This window comes from Palaemon carinicauda, chromosome 3 (genome assembly GCF_036898095.1).
Source record: "Palaemon carinicauda isolate YSFRI2023 chromosome 3, ASM3689809v2, whole genome shotgun sequence".
NCBI lineage: Eukaryota > Metazoa > Arthropoda > Malacostraca > Decapoda > Palaemonidae > Palaemon > Palaemon carinicauda.
Window position 1 is genome coordinate 38287244 of NC_090727.1, and position 11218 is coordinate 38298461.

Genomic DNA, 11218 nt, shown 5'->3' on the forward strand with positions numbered 1-11218 from the left:
AATGATTATTTCAAATATTTTGGTTGTGAATAATAGACGCTATGCAATAAGGTAAATTGCATAAGAAAAGTTGGTTAGATGAAAATACAAAGATATAAGACCTAGGGTCCTGAAAGATAATCTATGCCAAAAAGTGACATACCAGTGCTAGTAGTATAACTACATATATCTAAAGTTAAGGTGGATGGCCCAGCATTGGACGTCAGTTGATAGTAATATACTACAAACACTTTTGTCATATTCTAGGTTCATTGTAGTCAAGAGAGCTGGTGAGGATTTATTCACGATATCAAGTACAAGCTATTTGAATGGTTATTTATAATAAACTCAGTCATAAATAACAGAAGTGAAACAAATTAAGTTGAGCAATCTTTGGTTATAGCTACGTGAGGTCATTTCATAATATCACCCATAAGAAATGTTAAAGACGTTAAGTTTGGTTTATTTTTCAAAACTGAGATAGAAAGATGAAAGTAGTCCCATGTGAGAGAAGAACTGGAGAACCTTAGTTCAGTAAAGTACTTCCTAAAATGCTTAATGATATGCTCAAGTTCACATTGTTAGTAATATTGATACTAATGTCAATAGTAGACATACTTCGTGTGTTGTATAAGTCAAATGAGGTCTTTCTAGGAATACTTTAGTGATTAAAAGTTTGTTTCAAATCAAACTATCATATGAGACTGGTTTTTATCTCTCTCAAAATATTGAAAAGAGCAAAATCTTGGGCTTTACCATTTCTTATGAGGAGTATTTACCATAAGATTGCTCAACCTTAGAAATTTCATTTCCAGTATTGATGGAGGAGTTTATTCTAAATAGCCATTTAAATACCTTTTACTCTATATTATGAATAAATCCGTCCCAGCTTTCTTGACTATAATGAACCTAGGATATAACTGAAGAAATTAATAATGTTCATATTACTAGCTATTGACCTGATATATGTAGTTATACTATTAGCACTGTCAGTTTTGGCAATAAATTATCTTTCAGGACCCTAGCTCTTCTTGTATCTTTAAATAGTTTCGTGTATACTAATAATTCTCGAGCTGTTATTTACAACAAAATATTAGAATTTTGTCTGGTATTTGTGCTGCTTAATTTGATGTATGTAATTATTATTTTTAGTATACCATGAAAACATATGGAACTTTATCTGTCAAGATATTTTTCCCATATTCAAACAATGTAACATCTTAAGGAAACCCATAATAAAATGCGTATGAAACTTATTAGAATTTTTTATTTAGTTTCCCTGCTATATAAAAAAGAAAACGATAAATAGAAAAGTATAAAACGGCAAATTAAGAAAATAGAAAACGCGACATGGAAGTAAGAAAAAAAAAATCAAATTCAATGCCACAGAGTATTCTCCCTAAGCGCCCCCCTGCCCCTTCTAGTACCACCAAATGCCTTATTCCCCACGAAAAATGGGCCAAAAGGCTCATGAAATAGTCCTTTTTCCTAACTAGCACTTGTCCATTTAGACTGTTATTGATCCCCCATATACTGAGTTTGTTCACCCACTCCCCCCAACCATGGGGGTTAGAGAGCAGCAGTAATAGTGTTCTATGAATATAAAATACAAAGTCAAGATGGCCGGACTCTATCTCTGTAATTCATTTTGGACCAAAAATTCCACTTCTTAATTCAGCTATCTGCTATGTAGGGTTTTCCCCCCCTGACAAATAAAGTCTTGATAATAATGGGATTGCTATTTCCATTAGTTATTACTCAAAAACCTCTTATTCATCCTTGAAGCCATTCAAATGACATTTTAGGGTACAGTGTATCTGAATATAAAAAAAACTTAGAAATTCTTTAAAGACTTTTATTGTAGAAGATTGAATGTCAAACATTAGACAGGTTTCAGTATAATAAGTTAAGCGTATAATTAATTAAAATGCAAATACTATAAAGTCAATGACATTACATCAAATTTGTGAAACCCCGTTTTCTGAAAGCTTTAAATGCTCTAGATTCAAAGAAAACTCAACGTTTGTCATGCATTAACCTCACGATCCGACCAAGAAAGGCTTTTAGGTGAGTCCTCCTTCATCTAACATGATGCACTGAATGACAAAAACTTCGTTTTCTTTCTTTATCTGGACACTGTACGTTTTCTTTTATAGAAAACTGCAGATGCGTTTGAAGCTCAGCGTTTGAGGTTACATATTTCATGATTGTGTAAGTAAGCAGTGTTTTCTCTAATAGAGAGATGAAATTATTAATAAAAAATGGAGGAAAAGGAAAGCCCACCAAGGCCATCCCCTGTCCCACCTAGTAACCGGTAACTTAAGGCAAAGTTTTCTTCTGAAGAAGCTATGTTACTAGGCCCTTGAATGCTTTCCTTTTCCTTCTTTTTTCGAATATTTTATCAATAATTTTACATACAGTGATATGTGGATTGTAATTTAATAACTCCAGGAATAGTTTGAAGCTCCTTTGAAGTTAAATGGTAAAATATTAATATCTTTACATTACTATAAAGCAGATTCCAGCGATTATGGAGTTACGTTAGTTCTTTAATGAAACAAAATTATAGTTAGACAGGGGAAAAAATCAGTAATACTGCTAGAAAGGAAACCGAATTAAACATCTAAAATAAGCAAAATAAGTCATTTTGAAGCCTTATTGCGCAATTTCAGAACGATCTATTACTACAGACACCTGAAGCTCGGTCAAAAGCAGACAAGATTCACAAATGCCAAGTTGCCTCCCAGTCTCGGGCCATTCCATGCACATGATTGAGTCGGGTAAAAGAGAAGAGAGGTGCAAGACTACTGCCCTGACCATCCTTGCTGCTTCCCCCAGCAGACAGTCAGATCGGACCGAAGTACGCATTCATCTTACACGTCGACACCTAAATCACTTCTAGCTGTGTAATAAAGTTCTCAAATGCAAACCATAGAAAAAAATTGCGTTGGAATGAGAGTTTAACATGGAACACTTTATAAAGCTAACATTAACATTCTAAAAGAAATATAATACATATTTTATGTAAACATGACTGGAAAAAATAACCGCATGAAAATGGCCTTCTTTTTACATTTAAATAGACGGTGTTATACAGCATATGATTCTAATTGAATATTTACCTACAGTTGAGGTAGATTAACTTTCAATTCAAAGTTGATATAACTACTAATAACAAACATAGACCGACAACCAATACCCCGAAATATACAATACTCCTAGAAATATAATGGTTTTATAAACCTATAGAATTAGATAAAGTCAACCCCACTAAACACTATTCTCAGCTTATAATGTTTTGATATACTATCTTGAGCTTATGATTCCTCATTACAGTATAGTATCCTCAGCAATAAGCCCTTAATTTGCTATTATCGTCTTATAACTATAGATAATACTTCTCTTATAATCCATTACTATACTATAACGAGCATATATTCCATCACTAAGGAATCCACAATCAATAATTAAAGGAAATTATTCTTTAATACGTATTTAACACAGGTCCTGTCTATATTGATATCTAACAAGTTACGATCAAAATAGTTATGATCAAGCAATAATTAGTAACTAAAATTTTATATTTTCTGAATTTTTGTTCCGAACAGACTTCAGATTAACTCAACCTGAAATTAAGATTAGAATGCCTTTTTTAAAGTTACCAGAATGAACTTAGATACAAGAAACAGACATACAACGTTCTTGGAGTACAATATTCTCTACTGAAATCGGACATAGGATGAACGATGTTAAATAATAGATATAATTTTAGCATTGTTAGGAACATGAACGACTTTGAGCTACTAAATGCTTATCAATATAAGGTAGTTAAAATAGATACTAACGAAAGCAAATATGTCGTTAGATTTCTAGATCATTATCTAGAATATCCAGCAGTTTATCAAGAAAATAACATTTAATAATAATTAATTCATTTTGCGTTTTAATTCGAAAAAAACAAAAAACAGAGGATCCGCAATTATAACTTCTATAAAATTTTATACGAATCAAAAGTGAAGCATGAAACTTTATCATCAAAAAGGCATTATAATCTTCTATCATTTATCGACTTTGTGAAGCTAAAATTTCCTCTTAGATTGTTCAACAAATCGCACCAATTAATACTTCAAAACTAAAGAATCGTTGAATTAATTTTCTATTTAAAATCTTTAATGATCTAAAAAATGTATATACTAGAAGTAATAAAATTCGTAGATATTATATAGTTTCTATGGTAATTATGATTTACATTTACAAGTTAGGTTTTTTACATGTATATATATATATATATATATATATATATATATATATATATATATATATATGTGTGTATGTATATATATATATATATATACATACATACATACATACATATACATATATATATATATATATATATATATATACATATATATATATATATATATATATATATATATATATATATATATATATATATATATATATATAGATAGATAGATAGATAGATCGATAGAGATAGATAGATAAATTCATGTAAAATTTTTACTTTTAATTTTAAATCATTGTTATCTTAGAAAATATAAATATATAGGCATGAACGTTTAAAACTTTCAAGGGATTTTCCCTCGAAACATTTTTTAAAATTATAATACGAGCTATTTCACATACAAGATAGTAATCTATTTATATGATATGTTTTACTGAAGTTGAGGATTCTACACTTGGGAAAAAAAATACTTTTTCAAGGAAACTCAATTTTGAGTCTTGCCAATGGGCTGACTGACTGGGTGTTGTAGTCCTACTTACTAAATGGATTAATTATATTTTTCACCTTTTCCATTAGTTAAATAAAATTTTGTCAGAAGATAGAATACATAAATTTCAATGCAAACCCGACCTTAATTCTACATGAAAAACCTGCAATCCTAATTAGTGCCTCTCTTCATAATAAAAAAAAGTTGTAACTAAAATTCATTCAGTCTGATTTATTTAAGGAAACTGAAAAATTGACTCCTCTTTGTTTACCTTGGGACATGATCTATTGAAGGGAAACAAGCATAAGAAGGACCTAATTTCCCCATAGGAATCTCACACCAGTCACTCAATACTAGCTCAACAATCCCTCATTCCTTAAAGCAGAGTCCACAACAATTTCAACATACAAAGTCCCAACATTCAATATTTGCAAATTTTCATCCCGAATAAACCAGACGCTGATATCAAGGATGAAAATGTACTGGGTTTTGATAATTTTGCTATACTGATGTGCGATTAATAACCATCTTATGAGAGTAAAAGTGGCTTAAAAATAAAGTTCATTACCAATGAAAATTAAAAGATAAATCATCATTTGACTGTGAATCCAGCGATTAGTATTTACTTAAATTAAGACGCAGATTGGACTGAATTTAGTGATATAGCACAGCAGGCCTTTTAGGTCATTCAGCACCTAAGTACAAAGATATTGTTGTTACTGTTCTTTGGTTAACTTATTCTAATTGTTCCTTACTTCTAATGTAGTTTGTTTATTTCCTTATTTCCCTTCTTCACTGGGCTATTTTTCCCTGTTTGAGCCATTATGCTTATAGCATCCTGCTTTTCCAACTAGGATTGTAGCTTATTTAATAATAAGATTAATAATAATAATAATAATAATAATAATAATAATAATAAGGACTGTAAGATGGAAGAAGGAAAGGAGGAGTAAAATTGAAGGCTATAAAGTAAGTGCAGCTACAGTAGGGCCAGAAGGAACGGTGCTAAGGCCGTTAAGTAACGCCTGAAAGAGAATCCTTTGAAGTGTACTGATGGTACTACCCCCTTCTGGTTTGAGAGAGAGAGAGAGAGAGAGAGAGAGAGAGAGAGAGAGAGAGAGAGAGAGGCGTGATTAAGACTGTTTTTTGGAGAGAGAGAGAGAGAGAGAGAGAGAGAGAGAGAGAGAGAGAGAGAGAGAGAGAGAGAGAGCGAGGCGAGTTATCACTTAAGTACAGTAGCTTGGTTATGCAGTATCAAATCATATTGTCCATATTCTATTTTTTTCCTTACTTCTGGAGCGTCATCAATCATTCTTAATCTAATATTATAATTCTCCATTTAATATTAAGTTCTGATTAATATTTAAGAGTGAACAACTAAACCAATGGTATCATTGCTGGGGGTAATGACAGAAATATTTACTTAAGGTCAGTAGTGGGTACCTTGTTTTTGGCAAGATTAAAAACTTAAGAGACATCAAAATCCATAACCTTCAATATTTTAATTTAATAAATTTAATATTTTAAGTTGTACCATCTTTCAATATGACAATTTGTAAATTAATCACTTCATTAGCTTTGCTAGGAACATTATCAAATATTTTACCTTTTTTCTTGAGATATTGATCACAAAGTAATGTTTCGAATAGGATAAAATGATACCAGTTATCTAATGAATTAAAGTAAATATTTGCCCAGGTGCCAGGTAACCTAACAAAAGAGTAAAACCTAAATTGACTACTCAAAAAAAAAAAAAAATTAATAAATAAATAAACTTCAGGTCTGAATCTGCCAACGATTCAGTGTGTATTCCTAATCATTTTACAATTTCGATATATATATTCAAGATATATATCCATAAAGATAGTTAAAGGGGGTTGAAAAGGAGAAAGTCATATTATAAATCATCTAATTTTAGGGCCTGGATGAACTTTCGACTACGTTATTCCAATTATTGTGAATTTAGTGGTATGAAATACCTAAATTGGTCTCTTATAATGTTATGTTTTTTCCCCAAGGAAGGATACTGTTTGAATATAAGAATATTTCTGCACATCAGTATAGCATTAACCGAAAAAGTTACCCAGAAATCAATAAATCTTTGAAACACATCATATGAGTAGACATAAACCCAGTGATTTTATGGAAATGGGACTTTCATATATTGGCCTAAGGAAGGAAATAAGAAAATATTTGTCATTACATTGAACCCACAAACATAACGAGTTTCTTTCCAAAAACTTATAAACCTATTCTTCGTATCAAATCAGCTTTTATGCATCTAACAGCTTTCACGTCAACGACAAAATACAATATTCGAAAACTTATCACACAATTTCTGTAAAATGATTGAAAGTGTTATTTATCCCTTCTTTATGTCAGGGGCACAAATGACACGAGCCAAGAAACAAAGTGGAGTTTATGAACCGAGCTGTGCACCTTTTCAGAGAGCCCAGGTATCTCGCCTTAATAGAAAGCTCTAAAATGCAAGACTTCAAAATGACCCTCTTACCAAATTCCTTGAAATAGTTACGTTAAGTAGACTTATCCTTAATCATTAGCATTTTAGTTATACTTTAAGTTGAAGTTTTTATAAAAAAAAAAAAAAAGTTACCATTGATTACACATTAACTTCAAGATGACCATAAACATGTCTGGAGCACATTAAATCCCAATCCTTTCACATTAGATACACTTTCCACTACTTACATTACACAATACATAACAAATTTGATGTTTTTGTCATTGATATAAGTTCATACAACTTTACTGGAAATGTAAATGATAATACCAAAACCTGTACATTTGACATTATAACCTCCTACAATGCAAGCCTCTTTAACAATCTGAAATATTTGATTTGAATAAGATAGTTTATATCAAATTCTAAAATCTGATAAACCATTACAAACTTCAAGAATTTGAGGCTTTTGAGCAAACTAATAATGGTATAACACACCCATAATTTTTCATGACTTTAGCTGTCAGGATAAAACCTGAACTGACAAGACAGCTGAATCAATAAGCAAACTAAAATCCAATACGTTTACCAAGACAGGCTGTCGGCCTTTGACAAGTACAATATATTCAAGCAAACACATTGAGCTACAGCTCTCAAGATACTAGTAAAAGAATGAACAAACTCTGTACATAGGGAATAAAATAAGTGTCTAATTGAACAAGTGATTACTCTAGTTAAGATCAGGATCTACCTCATGGACTTTTTAGCCCATTTTATGGTGAGGAATAAAATGGCAAATGCTGATGCTAAAAGAGGAGGGGGGCAGTGGGAGACTCATCAGCCATATGAGGCGAGAATCTTTGGGTTTTTTTTATAACATTTCCAAATTTGGGATAAGGAAGGATCAAGGATGGGGAGTGGGGGATCTGAAATTGAAGGTGAGCATCAGGTTGAAATAAAAGAGAATTTCTTGATGATTAAACCTAATTGAAAACTTTGCACAAACTAACCCAGTTCTTTAACAATTAGAATATTATTCTTCAAGGTATATTTATGTAGCCTGGAGAGAGAGAGAGAGAGAGAGAGAGAGAGAGAGAGAGAGAGAGAGAGAGAGAGAGAGAGAGAGAGAGAGAAACTATATTACTTAAAGTACCTGGAAATTACAGGAGCTTCTTTAGATTGGAGTGGCCATTATATGTATCTAGTTTATAATGCATCTACTCTATACATAATCACAAATCTACGTTCATCTTCACAACCACATCATTCCAAACTCTTCTTCCTACTTTAGCTAAACAGAAACACTTTACACTAAGGTTTTATTGACCCAAGAAATTAAAAAAAATTTCAAATATAATCAATTCACTTCACAAGTTTTGCAATAATCAACAGCTTTATTGAGGTCGCCTTTTAAAACTCCTAAATAAAGAAAGGTCCTTTCTAATATCAGCTAAAGGTCCCACTATTTAGATTCCTTTATTTCATGCAATGGATCTATAGTTAGTGATTCATAAACAAACAAACAAAGTTGTAGGGGTTGACTTTAATACCTTCCATGGCTTATTTCTTATTACCAAAATCATCACTAACACGTTATCAAAAATACTTGTTTCACTTAAATCCATAACATCGACCTGACCTTATAATCTTTAACTGCAAATGGTGGGTATCCCTACACATAACCCTGCAGTTACACTGTAGTGAGAGATATTATTTGGAAAAAAGGGGGAAGAAAAGAAGCGGGAATAGAGTTGCAGTCAGTAGAAGAATATAAAGTAAGTGTACCTAGGGCCAGAAGGAACATGCAAGTGCAGGTAGGGTCAGATAGAACGTGCAAGTGCAAGTAAAGCCAGAAGGAACATGTAAGTGCAAGTAGGAGCAGAAAGAACGTGCGAATGCAAGAAGGGTCAAAAGGAATGCATAAGTAAAGGTAGGATCAGAAGGAGAGGGATACTGCATGTAGAGTCAGAAGGAAAGTGTGAGTGCAGGTAGGGTTAGAAGGAACGTGAGAGTGTAGGAAGGGTCAGAAGGAACGTGAGACTACAGGAAGGGTCAGCAGATAAAGGTGATTCTAGACAGCATCAGGAAAAACGTGCAAGTATGGTCAGAAGGAACGTGCAAGTGCAGGTAAGGTCAGAAGGGACATGCAAGTGCAGGTAGGGTCAGAAGGCACATGCGAGTGCAAATAAGTTCAGAAGGAAAGTGAGTGTGGGGTAGTCAGAGAGAGAGAGAGAGAGAGAGAGAGAGAGAGAGAGAGAGAGAGAGAGAGAGAGAGAGAGAGAGAGAGAGAGTACGGGTATGGTCAGAATGAAGGTACGAGTTTAGGTATGATCAAAAGGAGAGTGCAGGTATAGTCAGAAGGAAAGTGCAAGTACAGGTATGGCCAGAAGTAACGTGTGAGTGCAAGTAGGGTCAGAATGAACGTGAATACAGGTAGGGTCAGAAGAAATGTGTGAGTGCAAGGTCAGAAGGAATGTACAAATCCAACTTAGGTCAGAATGCACGTGTGAGTGCAGGTAAGGTCAGAATGAACGTGTGAGTGTAAGGTCAGAATGAACTTGTGAGTGAGAGTAAGGTCAGAATGAACTTGTGAGTGAGAGTAAGGTCAGAATGAACGTGTGAGTGCAGGTAGGGTCAGAAGAAACGTTGCAAATACAGTTAAGCATTGACTACAATACATCGGCAGAAATGTATCGAAGGCACTACGCCACTCAGGAAATTATATATTTTATTTCATATCAAGCCTTTCAATAACTTTAATACTATGCCCTGAAGATTCCCCAATCAATATTTCATAATCCTTTTATTCAATAGATGTTTATTGACCAATATTACATTACTTTCTTTATCATTTAAGCTATCATTACCTAGCCCTTACATTACTGCACACTCACTTCAAGTTTCTCAACTTCTCTCAGAGAGAGAGAGAGAGAGAGAGAGAGAGAGAGAGAGAGAGAGAGAGAGAGAGAGAGAGAGAGAGAGAGAGAGAGCAACTGTTGTAAAGTAATACAACAGGTCAAAAGGAGGATGAGTATTGGGACGAAATTATTCATATTTCAAAGAATATGAAATACAAGATACCATAGTATTTTTTATATTTATCATATAAATCTTAAGAAGTTTTCTAGTTTGTTTTCATCTTTAGCAAACAAAGAATTGCAAAAGGGGTATACATTATTTTCATTGATAAGAAGCAAAGGTTTATTATTGTGCAAGGTTTTCCCTTAGCAATATGAAAGATTTACAGAAGATTGTGCTTTTGATATTTTCTTATTTAAGAAATTAAAGGGGATGAAGCAAATTTATCTCTAGTTTTGTGATCTTTTGGCAGATAGCATAGGAAAAATAACTTAAGGGGCTACATGTAAGCAACATACCTTGAATTCTATTGATACAGAAGTTCTCTTTTAAATTTCCCTAATAAAATGAAAGTAAGAATATTAGAAATGTATAAATCTTAACCCCAGAAATGATATAGATTTTTTCAATTACCTCTTAATTCCCAGAGAAAAAGCAGATAACTCTGGAGCCTAAAGATTGACAAAGAAAATTAGAGCTCTTTAAAACAAGAGTAATCAAATAAGAAATTACATCAAGGAATTACTTATAAAGAAAAAAGAAAACAACGAGGGACATCAAATATTCAATCCAATGAGTCCAAAGAAATAGGTCATTAAACCAAGGTGTGTAAAGGATAACTCCATACACAAAGGATTGCTCTAAATAATTCCTTAAGCAATGTAGTGTTCCAGATAACTTATAGACCAAGGAATGTCACAGATAGCTTCATTATTCAATGAGTGCCCAAGACAACCCCATAGAAGTGGTTTAAAGAATACTAAAGACGAAAGTGTCCAGAATAACTTCCAAGACCATGAAGGGTTATAAACAACTGATTGGGCTAAGAAATAAGACCGAAATAACTCCATAGACAAAGTGTGTGCTACATAAAAAAGAATTTGCAAACGAAAGAATAGTAAAAACTTTTGAATCAAACAAGTGAACAGATACCTTATTGAATCAAGAAATAACTGGAATAACT